We start from the raw sequence: 22,641 nt of genomic DNA on the forward strand, positions 1-22,641 counted from the left end.
CTCGTATAATGCGAATTGCATTTTTGTAACAAACGATCTCCGCTTTCACTTCTTTCAACCAGTCCATACCGATTATCACATCAAAACTCCCTAACTCTACTGGTATCAAATCAATCTTAAATGTTTCGCTAACCAGTTTAATTTCTCGATTCCGACATATATTATCTGCTGAAATTAATTTACCATTTGCTAATTCGAGTAAAAATTTACTATCCAAAGGCGTCAATGGACAACTTAATTTAGCACAAAAATCTCTACTCATATAGCTTCTATCCGCACCCGAATCAAATAAAACGTAAGCAGATTTATTGTCAATAAGAAACGTACCCGTAACAAGCTCCGGGTCTTCCTGTGCCTCTGCCGCATTAATATTGAAAACTCTTCCACGGCCTTGTCCATTCGTGTTCTCCTGGTTCGGGCAATTTCTAATAATGTGGCCCGGTTTTCCACATTTATAACAAACTACATTGGCATAACTTGCTCCGACACTACTTGCTCCGCCATTACTCGTTCCGACACTATTTGTTCCTTTCGTTCTATTAACCCCTGGTCCGTAGACCTCACACTTCGCCGCGCTATGACCATTTCTTTTACACTTGTTGCAAAATTTGGTGCAGAACCCCGAGTGATTCTTTTCACACCTTTGGCATAGCTGCTTCTGATTGTTGTTGTTGTTGCGGTTATTATTGTTGTTGGGATGATTGTTGTAGTTGCTGTTGTTGTTGTTGTTGTTGTTGTTGTTGTTGTTGGGCCGTTTGTTGTAGTTGCGATTGATGTTGCGATTGTTGGGATAATTGTTACGATTATTGTTGTAATTGCTGCTGTTGTTGTATTGGTGATTCTTATCACCGTTTTCCTCCCACTTTCTTTTGACTTGCTTCACATTGGCCTCTTCAGCAGTCTGTTCTTTAATTCTTTCTTCAATTTGGTTCACGAGTTTGTGAGCCATTCTACATGCCTGTTGTATGGAGGCGGGCTCGTGTGAACTTATATCTTCTTGGATTCTTTCCGGTAATCCTTTCACAAATGCGTCGATCTTCTCTTCCTCATCTTCGAATGCTCCCGGACACAATAGGCACAATTCTGTGAATCGTCTTTCGTACGTGGTAATATCAAATCCTTGGGTTCGTAACCCTCTAAGTTCTGTCTTGAGCTTATTGACCTCGGTTCTGGGACGGTACTTCTCGTTCATCAAGTGCTTGAATGCTGACCACGGTAGTGCGTACGCATCATCTTGTCCCACTTGCTCTAGATAGGTATTCCACCATGTTAACGCAGAACCTGTGAAGGTATGTGTAGCGTACTTTACTTTGTCCTCTTCAGTACACTTACTTATGGCAAACACCGATTCGACCTTCTCGGTCCACCGTTTCAATCCGATCGGTCCTTCGGTTCCATCAAATTCCAAAGGTTTGCAGGCAGTGAATTCTTTGTAGGTGCATCCTACACGATTTCCTGTACTGCTAGATCCAAGGTTATTGTTGGTATGTAGCGCAGCCTGTACTGCGGCTATGTTTGAAGCTAGAAAAGTACGGAATTCCTCTTCATTCATATTCACGGTGTGTCGAGTAGTCGGTGCCATTTCCTTCAAAATAGTTAAATGGAACAAGTTAATCATACAGAATATTAAGAGTAGTTAATAGTATTTCGTAGCATAATATGAACTCATTTATAAAAGCTTTTTCTTCATATTAGCGTTTTATAAGTTTAAATTCGGGTAGTACCTACCCGTTAAGTTCATACCTAGTAGCTAATATACAATTCAACTACTACAATTCTATATGAAAAAACTGATTATAATAATATTTCGCGTTCAAACTTTTATACAATATTTTACAAACTTACAATACCGCTTATTTTACATAAAGCATGAAATATAGCACACAATAACTTTGATACAAGATAGTTGTGAAGATAATTCTAGCTAGTACACAAGTCGTTCAGCAAAGGCAATAAAGACACGTAATTCATACGTCCAGAAACAAGTCATGCATTCTGGTTTTACTAGGACTACTTCCCATCCTTGGTCTTGTGCAACATAACCGTTATGGCCGTTGATAAGACAGCGTGTTGTAACGTCGTCAAAGGGACGAGGGTTACGTAATGTCCAACAGTCCCGTAATAATCTAAAAACCTCATTTCTTACCCCAATTACCGACTCCGTCACTTGTGGAAACGTTTTGTTTAATAGTTGTAGCCCGATGTTCTTGTTCTCACTTTGGTGAGAAGCGAACATTACTAATCCGTAAGCATAACATGCTTCTTTATGTTGCATGTTAGCCGCTTTTTCTAAATCACGAAGTCCAATATTCGGATATATTGAGTCAAAATAATTTCTTAACCCGTTGCGTAAAATAGCATTTGGGTTCCCCGCAATATATGCGTCAAAGTAAACACATCGTAACTTATGGGTTTCCCAATGTGATATCCCCCATCTTTCAAACGAAAGTATCTTATAAACCAAGACATTCTTGGAACGTTCTTCGAATGTCTTACAAACTGATCTCGCCTTAAATAGTTGTGCCGAGGAATTCTGGCCGACTCTAGACAAGATTTCATCAATCATGTCTCCGGGTAGGTCTCTTAAAATATTGGGTTGTCTATCCATTTTTTGTTTTTAAACTGTAAAATAGACAAGAGTTAGATTCATAAAAAAAAATACTTATTAATACAAGAAATTTTTACATATATCATAAAGCATAAGAACACTATATTACATATATTACACCACACGAATACAACTATCTTATTCCGACTCGCTCATTTCTTCTTCTTCGGTTTTGGTTCGTTTTGCCAAGTTTCTAGGGATATATGATGTTCCCCTAATACGAGCCGTCGTTGTCCACATTGGTTTAGAAAAACCTGGTGGTTTAGAGGTCCCCGGGTCATTGTTACAACTTAAGGACTTCGGGCGTTGACGATACATATAAAGTTCATCGGGGTTGGAATTAGATTTCTCTATTTTTATGCCCTTTCCCTTATTATTTTCTTTTGCCTTTTTAAATTCAGTTGGGGTAATTTCTATAACATCATCGGAATTCTCGTCGGAATCCGATTCATCGGAGAATTGGTAATCCTCCCAATATTTTGCTTCCTTGGCGGAAACACCATTGACCATAATTAACCTTGGTCGGTTGGTTGAGGATTTTCTTTTACTTAACCGTTTTATTATTTCCCCCACCGGTTCTATTTCTTCATCCGGTTCCGATTCTTCTTCCGGTTCCGATTCTTCTTCCGGTTCCGACTCTTCTTCCGGTTCCTCTTCGGGAACTTGTGAATCAGTCCACGAATCATTCCAATTTACATTTGACTCTTCATTATTATTAGGTGAGTCAATGGGACTTGTTCTAGAGGTAGACATCTATCACATAATATCAAACGCGTTAAGAGATTAATATATCACATAATATTCACATGTTAAAAATATATAGTTTCCAACAAAATTTGTTAAGCAATCATTTTTCAAGTAAACACGGTCGAAGTCCAGACTCACTAATGCATCCTAACAAACTCGATAAGACACACTAATGAAAAATTCTGGTTCTCTAAGACCAACGCTCGGATACCAACTGAAATGTCCCGTTCTTATTGATTAAAAACGTTCCATATTAATTGATTTCGTTGCGAGGTTTTGACCTCTATATGAGACGTTTTTCAAAGACTGCATTCATTTTAAAACAAACCATAACCTTTATTTCATCAATAAAGGTTTAAAAAGCTTTACGTAGATTATCAAATAATGATAATCTAAAATATCCTGTTTACACACGACCATTACATAATGGTTTACAATACAAATATGTTACAACAAAATAAATTTCTTGAATGCAGTTTTTACACAATATCATACAAGCATGGACTCCAAATCTCGTCCTTATTTAAGTATGCGACAGCAGAAGCTCTTAATAATTACCTGAGAATAAACATGCTTAAAACGTCAACAAAAATGTTGGTGAGTTATAGGTTTAACCTATATATATCAAATCATAATAATAGACCACAAGATTTCATATTTCAATACACATCCCATACATAGAGATAAAAATCATTCATATGGTGAACACCTGGTAACCGACATTAACAAGATGCATATATAAGAATATCCCCATCATTCCGGGACACCCTTCGGATATGATATAAATTTCGAAGTACTAAAGCATCCGGTACTTTGGATGGGGCTTGTTGGGCCCGATAGATCTATCTTTAGGATTCGCGTCAATTAGGGTGTCTGTTCCCTAATTCTTAGATTACCAAACTTAATAAAAAGGGGCATATTCGATTTCGATAATTCAACCATAGAATGTAGTTTCACGTACTTGTGTCTATTTTGTAAATCATTTATAAAACCTGCATGTATTCTCATCCCAAAAATATTAGATTTTAAAAGTGGGACTATAACTCACTTTCACAGATTTTTACTTCGTCGGGAAGTAAGACTTGGCCACTGGTTGATTCACGAACCTATAACAATATATACATATATATCAAAGTATGTTCAAAATATATTTACAACACTTTTAATATATTTTGATGTTTTAAGTTTATTAAGTCAGCTGTCCTCGTTAATAACCTACAACTAGTTGTCCACAGTTAGATGTACAGAAATAAATCGATAAATATTATCTTGAATCAATCCACGACCCAGTGTATACGTATCTCAGTATTGATCACAACTCAAACTATATATATTTTGGAATCAACCTCAACCCTGTATAGCTAACTCCAACATTCACATATAGAGTGTCTATGGTTGTTCCGAAATATATATAGATGTGTCGACATGATAGGTCGAAACATTGTATACGTGTCTATGGTATCTCAAGATTACATAATATACAATACAAGTTGATTAAGTTATGGTTGGAATAGATTTGTTACCAATTTTCACGTAGCTAAAATGAGAAAAATTATCCAATCTTGTTTTACCCATAACTTCTTCATTTTAAATCCGTTTTGAGTGAATCAAATTGCTATGGTTTCATATTGAACTCTATTTTATGAATCTAAACAGAAAAAGTATAGGTTTATAGTCGGAAAAATAAGTTACAAGTCGTTTTTGTAAAGGTAGTCATTTCAGTCGAAAGAACGACGTCTAGATGACCATTTTAGAAAACATACTTCCACTTTGAGTTTAACCATAATTTTTGGATATAGTTTCATGTTCATAATAAAAATCATTTTCTCAGAATAACAACTTTTAAATCAAAGTTTATCATAGTTTTTAATTAACTAACCCAAAACAGCCCGCGGTGTTACTACGACGGCGTAAATCTGATTTTACGGTGTTTTTCGTGTTTCCAGGTTTTAAATCATTAAGTTAGCATATCATATAGATATATAACATGTGTTTAGTTGATTTTAAAAGTCAAGTTAGAAGGATTAACTTTTGTTTGCGAACAAGTTTAGAATTAACTAAACTATGTTCTAGTGATTACAAGTTTAAACCTTCGAATAAGATAGTTTTATATGTATGAATCGAATGATGTTATGAACATCATTACTACCTTAAGTTCCTTGGATAAACCTACTGGAAGAGAGAAAAATGGATCTAGCTTCAATGGATCCTTGGATGGCTCGAAGTTCTTGAAGCAAAATCATGACACGAAAACAAGTTCAAGTAAGATCATCACTTGAAATAAGATTGTTATAGTTATAGAAATTGAACCAAAGTTTGAATATGATTATTACCTTGTATTAGAATGATAACCTACTGTAAGAAACAAAGATTTCTTGAGGTTGGATGATCACCTTACAAGATTGGAAGTGAGCTAGCAAACTTGAAAGTATTCTTGATTTTATGAAACTAGAACTTTTGGAATTTATGAAGAACACTTAGAACTTGAAGATAGAACTTGAGAGAGATCAATTAGATGAAGAAAATTGAAGAATGAAAGTGTTTGTAGGTGTTTTTGGTCGTTGGTGTATGGATTAGATATAAAGGATATGTAATTTTGTTTTCATGTAAATAAGTCATGAATGATTACTCATATTTTTGTAATTTTATGAGATATTTCATGCTAGTTGCCAAATGATGGTTCCCACATGTGTTAGGTGACTCACATGGGCTGCTAAGAGCTGATCATTGGAGTGTATATACCAATAGTACATACATCTAAAAGCTGTGTATTGTACGAGTACGAATACGGGTGCATACGAGTAGAATTGTTGATGAAACTGAACGAGGATGTAATTGTAAGGATTTTTGTTAAGTAGAAGTATTTTGATAAGTGTCTTGAAGTCTTTCAAAAGTGTATGAATACATATTAAAACACTACATGTATATACATTTTAACTGAGTCGTTAAGTCATCGTTAGTCGTTACATGTAAATGTTGTTTTGAAACCTTTAGGTTAACGATCTTGTTAAATGTTGTTAACCCAATGTTTATAATATCAAAAGAGATTTTAAATTATTATATTATCATGATATTATGATGTACGAATATCTCTTAATATGATATATATACATTAAATGTCGTTACAACGATAATCGTTACATATATGTCTCGTTTCAAAATCATTAAGTTAGTAGTCTTGTTTTTACATATGTAGTTCATTGTTAATATAATTAATGATATGTTTACTTATCATAATATCATGTTAACTATATATATAACCATATATATGTCATCATATAGTTTTTACAAGTTTTAACGTTCGTGAATCACCGGTCAACTTGGGTGGTCAATTGTCTATATGAAACCTATTTCAATTAATCAAGTCTTAACAAGTTTGATTGCTTAACATGTTGGAAACATTTAATCATGTAAATATCAATCTCAATTAATATATATAAACATGGAAAAGTTCGGGTCACTACAGCACATGAGTTCAAACAGTAAATTCCAATTTAGAGTTATCATGATCGGCGCATTAGTGAGTTTTTCTTTAAGAATATTAAAAGATTTGATGCATTCATCTGAAAAGATGAATGGAGCATCCTTTTCTAGGAGTTTGTTCATAGGAGTGGCAATTTTAGAAAAATCTTTTATGAAACGTCGGTAAAAACCGGCATGCCCTAGAAAACTCCTAACTCCTCTAACATTGGTGGAATGTGGAAGTTTAGCAATTACATCTACTTTAGCTCTATCCACTTCAATTCCTTCCTTTGAAATTTTATGTCCAAGAACGATGCCTTCTTTAACCATGAAATGGCATTTCTCCCAATTAAGTACTAGATTTGATTGTTCGCATCGAATAAGCATTCGTTCAAGATTAACTATACATGATTCAAAAGTATCACCGAAGACTGAAAAGTCATCCATGAAAACTTCCATGCATTCTTCTATCATGTCGTGAAAAATCGCCATCATGCACCTTTGAAAGGTTGCAGGGGCGTTGCAAAGTCCAAATGGCATGCGTTTGTAAGCAAAAGTACCATAAGGGCACGTGAACGTGGTTTTCTCTTGGTCCTCGGGTGCTATTGGAATTTGAAAATATCCAGAAAAACCATCAAGAAAACAATAGTAACTATTTCCGGCTAATCTTTCCAACATTTGATCAATAAAAGGTAAGGGAAAGTGATCTTTTCTGGTGGCTTCATTTAATTTTCTATAATCTATACAAACACGCCATCCTGTTACAGTCCTAGTAGGAATAAGCTCATTTTTTTCATTTGTGATAATAGTCATGCCACCCTTCTTAGGTACGCATTGAACTGGGCTTACCCATGGACTATCAGAAATTGGATAAATTAAACCTGCATCTAGAAGTTTTATAATTTCTTTCTTAATAACATCTTGCAGATTAGGATTTAGTCTTCGTTGGCGTTGCACATACGTTTTATGACCTTCTTCCATAAGGATTTTATGTGTGCAATACGAAGGACTTATTCCTTTAATATCATGAATTTTCCATGCAATAGCTGGTTTATGAGCTTTTAGCACAGAAATGAGTCGAGATTTTTCATTTTCCGTAAAGGAAGACAATATTATTACAGGTAATTCAGATTCACCATGTAAATAAGCATATTCCAAATGGTTTGGAAGTGGCTTTAACTCTAATGTCGGTGGTACTTCTATCGATGATTTATTCGATATCTGTCTTCCTCTTTTAGCATTTGAATTTCTTCTGTTGTTGGTTCGTAATCATTAGCCATAAGTGTAGCTAATATTTCAGCTTCATTAATTGGTTCAGTTCCTTCTCCTAAAGAACATTCTCATGTTCCTTGTAATTCTGGAAATTCTTCTAACAATTCTGCATGTGAATCTATAGTTTGAATGTAATAACATGTATCATCTGTAGATTGCGGTTGTTGCATGGCTCTATCAACAGAAAAGGTAACACTCTCGTCCTCTATACTTAGGGTCAGTTTCTTACCGAACACATCTATTATTGCTTTAGCCGTGTTTAAGAATGGTCTTCCTAATATGAGAGGAACTCGAGAATCTTCTTCCATGTTCAGAATAACAAAATCTACTGGAAATACTAAAGTACCAACTTTAACTAGCATGTTCTCCATTATCCCTCTAGGATATTTTACTGACCGATCGGCTAGTTGTATGCTTATTCGTGTTGGATTCATTTCTTCAAGGTCTAGTTTAGTGTATAGTGTATACGGCATTAAATTTATACTAGCACCTAAATCTGCCAATGCTTCTATTGAACTAAGACTACCCAGAAAACATGGAATTGTGAAACTTCCTGGATCAGATAATTTTTCTGGTATCTTATTCAACAGCACTGCAGAACAATTAGCATTCATAGTAACAGCCGAGAGTTCTTCCATTTTCTTTCTATTTGTGATTAGATCTTTCAGAAATTTAGCATATCTAGGCATTCCTGAGATCACATCAATGAAAGGAAGATTAACATTTATTTGTTTAAACATATCTAAGAATTTGGATTGCTCGGCTTCAAGTCTTTTTTTTCTCATTTTACTCGGGTAAGGAAGTGGTGGTTGGTATGGTTTAACATAAGGTTTAGCCTTAACTGTGTTATCTTCTTTAACCTTTTCAACTACCGGTTCTGTTTCCTTATCTTGCTCAGACTGTGGTTCTTGTGTAGTAGGAATAGCGTCATCAGAATATTCAGGCATTTCAGGTGGTTTAAGTGTAATACCACTTCTTGTGGTAATGGCTTTAGCTGTTTCATTCCGAAGGTTAGCATTTGTATCACTAGGTAGACTTCCCGGTTTTCTTTCACCTATCAACCTTGCTAGGTTGCTTACTTCTTGTTCCAGATTTTGAATAGAAGCTTGTTGATTTCTAAATGCTTGTGCATTTTGTTCATTGTTTTGTTTCTGAGATATGAAAAACTGCGTTTGAGATTCAACTAGATTTGACATCATATCTTCTAAATATGGCTTTTTATCATCGGTTTGTGGTGGTTTGTTTTGAAAAATAGGTCTTTGCTGATTGTAAGTATTATTGGATACTTGTTGATTACTAGGACCTTGTTGGTTGTTATATGGAACATTTCGGTTATAATTCTGGTTTTGATTTTAAATTGGTCTTGGCGGTTGATAATTATTCTGATAATTATTTCCAGGCCTTTAGTTCATGTATGAAACATTCTCTCTTTGTTCCATTGTTTGTTCAATACTGAGACAATCTTTTGTCAAATGTGGTCCTCCAAACTGCTCATAACTAATTTGTATTGAGTGAATATCCTTAGTCATCTTTTCCATTTGTCTCTCGACAGCATCTATCTTTGCAGAAATGGAATCAAAGTCATGGCTAGAATCGGCTCTAGCCGCTTTAGATGATCTAACGATATCTTTTTCTTGGTGCCACTCATGTGAGTGGGAAGCAGTGTTATCAATGATTTTGTAAGATTCAGTTGCGGTTTTCTTCATAATGGAACCACCAGCTGCTATATCGATGTCTTTTCTTGTAGTGATGTCGCATCCTTGGTAGAATATTTGTACTATTTGATAAGTATCTAAACCATGTTGCGGACATCCTCTCAATAACTTTCCAAATTTTGTCCACGCCTCATATAGAGTTTCATTTGGCTTTTGTGTGAACGTAACAATTTCTCCTTGAAGTCTCACGGCTTTAGATGACGGAAAGAATTGTTTAAGAAAATTTTCAACTAAAACATCCCATGTATCAATCGCCCCTTCAGGTAACGATTCTAACCAATCTTTGGCTTCTCCCTTTAAAGTCCAGGGAAATTGCATGAGATATATCTGTTCATCCTCCACTTCTCGGATTTTAAATAGAGTACAGATCCTATTAAAGGTACGAAGTTGTTCGTTTGGATCTTCCTTCGGCGCACCACTAAATTGGCGTTGATTAGTTACCATGTGTAGGATTTGTCCTTTGATTTCATAATCTGGCGCATTAATGTCTGGTTGAGTAATTGCGTGACCTTGGCCAGTGCGTTTAGCCCTCATTCGGTCTTCCATACTTAGAGGTTCCAGATTTTCTATGATTGAATTTGTTGAATCTGAATCACTAGAGGATTCTGATTTAATGGTTTGTTCCTCGACAATCTCTGTTTGAATGATTGGTGGTTCCGGAGGAAAGATTAATGGTTCAAGATCTTTGAATTGTCCCTGAATATCCTCCGAATTCTCAATTGTGAGGTCGGGTTCAAAAAATGGATTATCGGAAATTTGAATTGGAGTACTTGGTCGACTGGATGACGATTCTAAAGAAAAATCAACGGCGACAATATTGGCTAGATGTCTTGATCGAGTTACAGGTGGTGAACGTATAAAAGGTGGTGAACGTTTTGCTCGGTGCATTCACTGAATATCCTATTAGTTATAAAAGATAAAAATTATATAAGTTATCAAATTAATAGACTTTTCTGATTTTGCCCACGTTTCGAATAGCCAATAGATGCAGCAGGTAGCCAGGACCCTTTAAATTGGAAGCCCACAACTCGCCACTAACAAATCCAACTATTACTACGAACCAGAAAATTTTGGATGTCTATAAATTTAACCGCTTAAAATAATTTTTCGTCGAAATTTAAAGAAATTTTAGAGAATAAATAGAAAATTGTATATCCTAAAAACTAGAGCGGCGAGAAATAAGAAAGAAAAATAAGCACGTCGAAAAACGTCGTAAATAAAAGGTCGAAAAATAATAAAAAGAACGTAGCGCGTCGAAACTTAAAAGTCTAAAAACTAAGAATTAAAAGTTGCGTCTAAAAGTATTAAAGCTTAGAGAAATTCTATATCCAAAACGGCAATAACTTAAAAAAGTACTAAAACTTATAAAATATTAAAGCGATAAGCGACGTCGTAAAATTCTAAGGCGCCTAAATCTTAGTCTAAAGAAAAAGCATTTAAGGGATTTTACGGCAAAACTTAAAGATCTAGAAATACTACGGCAAAATATTAAGTTTAAAACTAATTACGAACGAAAAATATAAATATTACGAATAAACGATTAAAAAGGTACGAAATTTTAAAAATAAAACTTAAAGTTGTAAAAATACAATTTTTATAAAAATATTATTTTTATATTAAGTATTTTATAAAAGTATTAACTTTATAAAGTATTAAAACTAATTAAAACTTAAAAATACAATATTAATTAAAAACTAATCTTAAAAACTAATTATTAATTAAAAATCCTAATTAGGTTTAATAATAATAATTAAATTTAAATTAAACCCTAATTTGTGCAGATTAAGGATCAGACCTGTCGGTGCAGGCTACGAGATCGCGTAGGTTTTGCTTTGTTTTCTCCGAGATCGCGGAGATGTGAAGGCTCAGAATCTGATGTAGGTTGAATTTCGTGCAGGAATTTTTTTTTTACTTTTTAATTTTTCTGTTTTTAATATATATAAAATATAAATATAACTTATTACTTTTTTTATAACTTTTTCACAATAAATAAAAAATATAAACTTTTTAATTTAACTAAACTTAAAAATATAGATATATTTTTCTTTTTCTTGTATTTTTAATATTTAAAACGTATATTTTTACAGAAATAGATTACGACTTAATAAAAATTCTTTTTTTTATATAGCGTTGCGCTTTCAGCGTTTAGGGTTGCCCAGCAGCGGAGCCAAAAATACTTGATGTTAAAGCGAAGGGGTACAAAATACTATTAATTTTTGCTAGGAAATACTATTAAATACGATACAATTTTACAAAAATTATTTATTTATTTATAAAGTGGATATACCTAAACCTTGCTACAACACTTATAGGCAGTGTACCTAATCGTACAGTAGTGTAGTTTTTAGAAAGTCCGGTTCGTTCCACAGGGATCTAGCCAAGTTTAACGCTATATTTTTTAAAAATTATATTTGTATATATATATATATATATATATATATATATATATATAATATTATTTTTATTATAAAAGGGGGTTTTTACCGTTTAATGACCGGTTTGTCGATTTTAAAACTTTAGTCGCAGTTAAAACCTAATGTAAAATATTAAAAATAAAAATAACTTAATTTAAAGCGTAAAGTAAATGACAATAATTAAAGTGCGATAAATTAAAATGCGATAAATAAAATGATAATAAATAAAATTGCGATGAAATATGAAATAAAGGAATTATGCTTATTTAAACTTCCGTAATCATGATGTTTGACGTGTTGATTTTAGTTTATTACCATGGGTTAATTGTCCTTTGTCCTGGATTATTCAATATGTCCATCTGGTTTTTGTCCATAACAGTCCATCAGTCATAAATATAAAGTGCGAGTGTCCTCGTCAAATTATCCTTATATCCGAAGTCAAATATTCCAACTAATTGGGGATTTAAACTATAATTACACCAATTTTTCTTGTATATAATTCAACCCTGTTTTAATAAGTCCATTGACTATTAATCCATTCCCGTTTCTGGTTAAATGAACGATTATTAGTACTTATAAATATCCCGCCCATCGTGTCCGATCGAGTGTATGTGGTTATTTATAGGTACGTCCAATTGTAAATCTTTATATTAAATTAACGAACTATCATTCAATTAAACAAATATAAAGCCCATTAATAGCCCATAGTCCAATTTTCACAAGTTCCGTTCTTTTGTCCAAATCCCAATTATGGTACAAAGCCCAATTACCCCGTCTTTAATATTTAGCCCAACATTATGATTACTTCAATTTAAATAAGCATAATAATAACTTAGCTACGAGACATTAATTTAAAAAGGTTGAACATAACTTACAATGATTAATACTAGCGTAGCGTTACACGGGCAGAATTTCGACTTACAAACTTAAAACATTCGCTAACATAACCTTATTATTATTAAACTTAAATTAAAATTAAAATTAATATATATATATATATATATATATATATATATATATATATATATATATATATATATATATATATATATTTACGTAAGAGGAAAGAAAGAAAAGGGGTAAAGGATTCAGCAGAATGCTCGAGCTTTTATAGGCCAATTGTGTCCTGGTTTACTCCGCGATCTCGAAGATTTTCTCCTTTATATCTCCGCGATCGCGGAGCTCTTGTATCCAGCTCATCCAGGTAATTTCAACGTGGGCTGCTTAGTATTTTATAATATAATATATATATAATTAATTATATATTATATTATATTCTTGTGCATAGTTGACTTGTAATTTTTAGTCCGTTGCGTCGCGCGTTGAGTGTTGACTCTGGTCCCGGTTCCTGATTTTCGAACGTCCTTTCGTACTATTTAATATCTTGTACTTTGTGTTTTGCGGCTCGTACTCTTGTAACTTTTAGACGTTTCTCATCAATAATTTGAACCTCTTGGATTGTACTTTGTACTTTTGAGCTTTTTGGTCGTTTGCGTCTTCAATTCGTCGAATCTGTCTTTTGTCTTCACCTTTTATTATTTAAACGAATATCACTTGTAAATAGAACAATTGCAACTAAAAGCTTGTCTTTCTTGAGGGATAATGCTATGAAATATATGTTCGTTTTTAAGATTATCATAGCTCATGCCCCTAGACCTAAATATGCCATAACGAATTGAAAGTCTTTAATCGAAAGTTTATATGATTACATACTTATCATTTTTAATCTAGACACGTCATAATGCAATTATTGCATAAATGGAGTATAGATAAATCATATTTTACCATATCTATCCCAATAGACTTTGTCTAACACTTTTCCTAAATTTCCTCCATAAATTATGGAATCTCTTTGCTATATATACGTATTCGAGGAGACGGAGATATCATTCAGTATTCAACACCCATCTTATATCGAAAACCCTTTATTCGATCATATAATATGAATTTCTCACTTGATTCCTCGAACTCCTCGAGCTCCAATGGCAGCGTAACCGGAATGAACCAACCAATTAGTCATCATCTTTTCTGGATGAATTGGGGGTGGGTTCGTAGTCTACTTAATCAATGGAGACAAGAAGAAGGTGATCCCTTCCACCCACCAAATTGTCCTATTGGCGAAGAACCTGAAGCACTTACCGGCGAACCAATCCGGAACACCATTTTCACCCTCATTTCCAGGATATCTCGCCACGAGTATATAATATCTACAATTCTAGATCTTATTCATCCCCTTGTTCCAACCGCCAATCATCTCAGAGTAATAGAAGAAGTCAACGAGCTTGATATGGCCAAAACGGACGGTTTTATTTATGCGGTGTGGTTAGGTCGCAACACCTCAGAATTCAGCTACCAAAAGAGAGTAATGGTTTTATTATTTATATTTAGCTGGGGTTCCTAGCTATAACTCACCTACTTGTCTTCCTTTTAACGAGTAAGTGGTAAATATAACTCAGGTTCGTATTTTTGTATGTTTGCTCAGTAATGTGGGACACAAGTGCCTATATAGTTAATCCTAATGACAAGAGATGATAGATTAAGTTTAACTAAGTAGAATAGTAATTTAACTATAAAAGTAAAGATAGATAGGTATGAAGAATAGTATTCTGAAGGGGAATTGTCGCAAAGGTTCAACTTCCTAGGATAAACACTAAACCTCAATCAACTGGGCTATGATCCTAACTGATTTGTCACTAAGAGTTTAGGCCTTGAAGATTCTGGCTAAGACGGATATCCCTACTCCCAACGTTAACCTAAAAGGTTTAAACGACCTTATGGAATGGATCCTAGGTACATGAACAAAGTGGTCTACCCATAAAGGAAAGTCTCAGCTTTTCTTAATCCTAGTTGGTCTAACTAAAGCAATATCCTACCACTCAATCACTATGCTATGCCTTAACATTAACAGATGTGCAATCTTAGATATTCTAAGGTACTGCTAACTGGGATAGAAGTCTTTCCTTTTGCGATCACTTATACAACCCCTGATCATCTTACAATATCTCAAGAACATTGCTTTTGATGCGAATCATGCTTCTGAGTAAGCTAGTGTTCAATGAACTCTCTATTGCTAACTCTAATCACAACCTAAATAGGCAGCTCTTCTATGACGAACAAGTGATTATTCATACGTAGGTACTATATCCCTATTGTGACGTTAAGCACACATAACTACTTACCTTGTATCCTAGGGTTGATCAGGTCCTAATACTAGGTTATAGCCACGTGAATAAGCGGAAAGGGTGATCCGTAAATTAAATTTCTAGACCGTCAAGGTTTCAGCATAACAATATGATAAGTTTCAGATAACATATTCAACACATGATAAACAATTGTAACAGATAGATAATCATGCAAAGTGAAAGCAACTCAAGATAATAACTTTATTAAATTAAGGAAAGCGTTCACCATTTACAGACGAGATATGGGCCATTACAAGTGCTGACATCCTCTAAACCACTCTTAGTACAATCTTCGACGTTCGTCTCCGGGTACTTAATATCCCGCTCGGAGGTGAGAAGGCCTTGAAAGCTCTAGTGGGAGAAAGTGTATTGTAGTGAGAGAGTGAAGAGAGGTGTGTGGAAAATGGATGACAAAAAGCCCTTTAAATAGACTAGAAAATTGCCAAAAAACGGCTGGTAGGCCGTATGGCAGCCCGTTTGGTGGCCCGTATTTGGCAGGCCGTTTTCTAGGCAGGCCGTTTTCTAGGCAGGCCGTTTGGGGGGCCGTATTTGGCAGGCCATTTACATACTGGCAGGCCGTATGGCACGCCATTTTTAGTCTGGTCAGCCTTGATTCATTGGATCGTAACTTGATTTCTTGTCTTTCACCGTTTTCGCTCTAGAATCTTCGTTTTAGCTCCGTTTCTCTTGATTCTTTTTGCATCGTCTTCGTAATTACTTTACCTACAAATTTAACCTAAAAAGTGATTATTTTGCCGAAAAAGTTCTGAACTTTATGCTTTTTGGGACTCAATATCGGGGGTAAAAACGTGACCTTTTAGCTGATATCAAATATCCTACACTTAGACTTTACTTGTCCTCAAGCAAACTTCTGAACTTAAAATAGCAAGGACTTTAATTCGTAGTGATCAAGTTGTTTTTGTTCCGCAAGACGGAAGAGCGGAAACTTAGTTTTTATTCTTTTTGCTATTCTCGAATCTTTTCCGCAAGCATGAGAGGAAGCTACATAACTGAGGCTATCTCACTCGGGTCACTCATTTCACTAAAGTGTTTAGGGTGTCCTATAGTTCTAAGAAATGAAGTCACTCTTAGCCAGTCATGCTTACATTCTTCGTCATAGGCTTGATCAAGACTCAAATCTCCATTACTTATTTGCGAGAATTTTCGGTTATCGACTCAGCTTGAATTGTGAAGAGATGGGGATTTGGAAATTTCTAGAGTGCGAAGGGTTTTGATAGATAGGAGTTTCTTTTGGAAAGGTTGATTTTAATAATCCTTTCAGCTTTTTGTCCGGAATTTCTTGGTGAGCATCCTTCTTTTTGACTGCCAGGAGTTTCTCTTCTCGAATCTTTTCTGGTTCCGCTCCTTTTCTCAGAACCTTTATTCATAGAGTCTTTACTCTAGTTGTTGTTTTTTTTATTTTTTATTTTTTTTTTGAAAGCAACTTTTGCTTTTCTCTTCGAGGTCTCCTTTTGGCGATCTTCTTTGATACTTGGCTTGGATGCTCGCATTTTTCTCGTGCGATTTTGTAGAGGGTTTTCCCGAAAAAGAATGATTTAGTCGGGATTTATTTATTTATGAAACGGATAGAGTAAATAAGAAAAGGTGAGTGGATTTGTGGAGTGAAAATGGAAACGGAGGTGTGTAGCGGAGGTTGTTTTTGTCTTCACGAATAGCCGAGGTTTTAACTTAGTCATCCTCGTCAAAATGTGTGATTCCGAAATGTAGATCAAGAGCAAGTTCTGATTCCGAGATGTTAACATCGGCGCGCTCAACGGAAGTATAGTGAAGCACTAAAAATGAGTGCTTTAAAAAGCCTTATTTGGGGGTGCCTCACAACAATTATAGCAGGTCGAATTGCGCCTTTCGTTATGCAATGCTCTATTGAAAAATTGATTTTGATTTTCGCAAAAAGTTTTCAACCTTGTTTTACCCCCTTTTTGTCTATTTTGTAGCAAAAACTTTTTGATCTTTTGTAGAATTTTATCATCCTTAGTGTTTTATAATTTGGAAAGTTTTAAATTTTGTGAAAAACTTGAGGATTTTACAAGAATGGTTATGTGCAACATTTGCTATCCCACACTTTAAAATAACATTGTCCTCAATGTTAAGGATACAGAGTATCCCACACTTTAGATTTTTAAAAAGAGGCGTTTTGTTATTAAAAGCTTATGTTGGTGGGGTTGTGAAAGGACCCGACCTAATCCATCTGGACGAAGTCTTCAACAGTTGGTCCCATTGCGAGGTTCTGACCTCTATATGCCATGAACGACTCCATATAACATGAGCAAATGCACAGCGGAAGATTTCTTTCATACCTGAGAATAAACATGCTTTAAAGTGTCAACCAAAAGGTTGGTGAGTTCATAAGTTTATCATAAAACAATAAAATTCATCATTTTGATAGACCACAAGATTTAAATCCTGCATGGTACAAATGGGCCCGAATCCTATACCCACCTGTAATGCACATGCGATATCTTTTAAATACAGTACACCTTTCTCGTGTACGAAATCATCTTTCATAAATCTTAGTAACCGTACACATATCTCGTGCACAAAAATAACATACACATAACCTGTGTATAAAATCATTCTCTCGATACATAACATTCATATCAATTGGTGGCAATTATCATGTCCACATAATTCAATGGTGGCAATTATCATGTCCACATAATTCAATGGTGGCAATTATCATGTCCACATAATTCAATGGTGGCAATTATCATGTCCATATAATTCAATAATAATCCTCAGAACTTCTGTCTGCATAATAATTCATTCGAGGAATGTTTTGCTTGTGTCTATCTCGTCAAACATTTATAAAAGCATTTCAGTTCAAAAATATAGATTTCAAAGGCATTTAATAAAGCAGTTGTAAAAACAGCGCATATATTCTCAGTCCCAAAAATGTAAAGATTAAAAGGGAGCAAATGAAACTCACGCATATAAATATTTTAAAACAGTTAATAAAGCATTTGCATGTATTCTCAGCCCAAAAACGTAAAGAGTAAAAAGGGCAAATGAAACTCACGCATATAAATTTTGTAAAACAGTTAATAAAGCATTTGCATGTATTCTCAGCCCAAAAATGTAAAGAGTAAAAGGGATCAAATGAAACTCACCATACTGTATTTCGTAGTAAAAATACATATAACATCATTGAACAAGTGTAAGGTTGGCCTCGGATTCACGAACCTATATTAATTGCATTTCTATTAAAACATATAATTGAAATATCATAATTTCAATTGTTAATATATATATTATTTATATATATTTTGTAGTTATATAAGATTTATACTAAATTCCATTTAAAACATATATTTTATGTTATATCTTAAATCATATGTTATATATATTTATTTGTATATGTATTTAAAGTGATTAGTATGTTTATATTAATATTTTATATGTATACATTTAGTATAATATTAAAAATACCTATTTTGTTGTATGTAAGTTTTTATCTAAGAAATGTTAATATCGTTTATATGTTGTTATATGGAATATTAATATGATTGTAGTATATATAATAAGTATGTTTTATGTACATAATATTTATTTATTTAAAAAAGATAATTTTGATATTAATGATTTACTAATAATAATAATAATAATAATAATAATAATAATAATAATAATAATACAATTTTATTTATATTAATAATACTAATTATACTAATAATAAGGATATTGTTAACAATGATAAATATGTTAATGATAATAATACTAGTAATTATAGAAAAGATACTAATACTAATGTTAGTGAAAATAATAATAATTTGCTTCATTTTATTAATAATAATAATTTTATTCATTGTTTTTATGTTTACATAATAATAATGATAATGCATACATTAGTTGTCCATAGATATCATAATAATAATTATAATAGCAATACTTTTAATTTTAACTATGATCATAATAATAATAATGATAACCATTAATATATTAGTAGTAATACTTATACTAATAATCTTATACAATTAATGATATTACTAATTCTAATAATAATGATATTAATTGTATAATAATAGTACCTATCTTAATCAATAATAATAATAATAATAACAATAATAATAATAATAATAATAATAATAATAATAATAATAATAATAATAATAATAATAATAATAATAATAATAATAATAATAATAATAATAATAATAATAATAATAAGATTTAGTATTGAAACTACCTTACAAGCTTTGTCTAAAAAGTATTATCATGAGCAGGAATTGAACCCGCGACCTCTTAAATCCCCAACATACTCATCAAACCATCCCTCCATGCCCGTTTTTCTGTATTAAATCATATTCCATTTATACTTAAACCGTTCTAAATCTGTTCTATTTTCTCTATAACATATTCATTATTTTTAATCCCACCGAACACCATAACTCAATCTCGGCCCAATTGTTATATAAAGCTCACGGTCCAATAATAAAACTTGATCTTGGCCCTATTAACGAGTAAACGGCCCAGGAGATGAAGAGGATATCGATTCATTTATATACGTTTTGGATTTTATAACAGGAACTAAACCTAATTGCTATCAAACCTCTTTACAGTCATCTTATCATTAACCATGGATCATATCATCATGATTATGCTCGTTGTTCACAGGAAACAGGAGTTCGATATTGTAGAAGAAGGAAGTCGAGCACGATGGTTAGCCTATGTGAATTTTGGGCCGATCAAGAAGAAATCCTAGTTTGCATCTGTAATGTGTCGTAAAAGAAAATAATAAAAGGAAAAAGTGTTGTCCCACTTTACAGCCCAAAAGTCGATTACAAAAGCTGGAAGGCTATAAAATTCTTTGTGGGGTTTGGTTCCAATTAAAAACATAAAGAAGCAGCCAACATCACTCATCATTCACCTATATTCGTTTTATTTTAATAGACGAAATAGAAAAAGAAAGGCAACGAGAAAGAGGAATAAAGGTTGAACAGGAACACGTATGTAGCAGTTTTAAAGTGTGGTGTTTTATGTTTTGTTGGTGGGTCTGATGGTTCACGAAATAATAAACAGAAACAGATGGGCAGCGTAGCAGGTGGGTTTGTAGGTTCATAAAGAAATTAAGAGGGAGAGAGAAATAGATGAAAGGTGACGGTTTGGTTCACTTCCGAAACAGAAACAGAAAATTAGAGTAGCAGTAGCAATCGTATGTGGTGTTCGAAGGCAAAGGTTGTGGAGATGATGAATGATGGTGATCGATGTGTTCTTGGTCTCGGTTCAACTAAAAGAAAATGAAACGGTTATATTACTTGAGTGGGTTTATGGTGGGTTCTTATGGTAATATGGTTCGATGATGGTGATAACCGGTGAGGGTGGCGATAAAGTGGTTGTTCTTGAGATAGTGTTCAAGTTGGTTAGTGATGTATGGTATTCGAATGGAAACGATAATAATTAACTCGACGATGTTTGAGTTTGCTTGTGAAAGGTGATTAGATAGTTTCAAATATGGAATGGTAATGCTTATGGGTTGGTGTTCTTAAACTAAAACAAGATGGCTACTTGGTTTTAACGATGGTGATAGACGATGGTTGGATCGGTTAGCAGTTAACAACGAAACCAGGTGAACTAGGAGGGTGTCTTGGTAAGGGTGGTGGAGGTTTGTAGTGTGTCTCTAAGCATGTATATATAATAGAAAACATCTTGTAAAATGGTTTGTCAACTTGCCAAAAAGGAAATAGGATACTACATAATGGTTTGAATTTCTCTCCAAGTGGGGTTGATAGTTGTGTGGTTGTTTATGAATGCATTGAATGTATAACTATATAATAAGAAGATAGATAGATATAGACGTAGTCAAAAAAAAAAAACCGTAAACTTTTTAATAATTAATATTAGTAATAACTCTATGATAATGATTCTCAATCACAGAAATCTAGTACAAATCTAGTACAGTAATCCATCTATATTTTGTAAGTTTATTACCGACACCATTTCACGGACTGGACTTCGTGCACTGGTTGAAATCAATGACGAATAAAAGTCTTCGAGAAAAAAAGTCCCAAATTTTTAAATTAACTATATTTATTTATTTTGGTTATTATGGTATAAAATTCGATCATTAATTATTAAATAAATTTTACATTAATTATTCACTCCCAATCCCAAGTAAAATATAAAAAGTTTTAAAATTAAATAAATAGCTCCTAAATACATTTTTACTAAGCCTATAATTTATAAATCTCATTTTCGAATCACCGTTTATTTTAAAATAACATAAGTTCCTTTATCTATCAAATGACAATTGAGCGGTACTGTCGTTTATTAAATAACTTCGAAGTCACAAAATATTTATTCTATATACTTTATTTATATATATACTCATTAAATATTATTTATTATATATTATTTTTATTTTTCAACATTGATTCTAACAATTACAATATATAATATTTCTTTTTATAATATACATATATATTTGTATATATATATTTAATTATATGCATATCTATATATTATATATTAAATTAGTGATATTAACTATTCTAATATTATTTTATATATTACTTTCAACAATTAAATCATATATTATTTCAAATAATATTTCAAATAAAATTATATATATCTATTTACAAATTAGTTGTTCATGAATCGTCGGGAGTAGTCAAAGGTCAAATGTATACATGAGCACAGTTCACAGTTTTTGAGACTTCAACATTACAGACTTTGCTTATCTTATCGAAATCATATAAAGATTAAGTTTAAATTTTGGTCGGAAATTCCCGGGTCATCACAGGTTGCCAATCCCACACTTAGTTTTTAAAGTGGTATAGTAGTTTGCGTATGTTCTATTGAAAAGGTGATGAAGACGTAGTATTCCCCTATGGTGTAGTCGAATGGCGTGCTAATTATTGGTTCTTCAATTCTGGTGCCGACGTCATCCTTGTTCAAAGCGTCCTTGCTCCAAGTCGTGCTTCCATCTCGTACGGTCTCGATCGTCGTTTGTTTTGTGACGTTTTATTCATGCAATTTTTATTCTAAAAGAAACCATACACACTAAAACATAAAGATTGTCATGCCCGGAATCAGGCGTATTAAAATAAGATAATGTAGCATAAGTATTAATACGAATGTTCCAAATTAACATGGTCACGGCTGAGGTGGTGGGTACGGAGGAGAATAGATTACGCTGGTGCGGGGCCTGGCTGGGTTTCACAATCTAGACTGACCCTCGCTGGTCATTTCCTCGTCCGTGGTAAACTGATTTGCCAACTCCTCTG

The sequence above is a fragment of the Rutidosis leptorrhynchoides genome, chromosome 7, assembly GCF_046630445.1.
Source record: "Rutidosis leptorrhynchoides isolate AG116_Rl617_1_P2 chromosome 7, CSIRO_AGI_Rlap_v1, whole genome shotgun sequence".
In the NCBI taxonomy this organism is placed as follows: domain Eukaryota; kingdom Viridiplantae; phylum Streptophyta; class Magnoliopsida; order Asterales; family Asteraceae; genus Rutidosis; species Rutidosis leptorrhynchoides.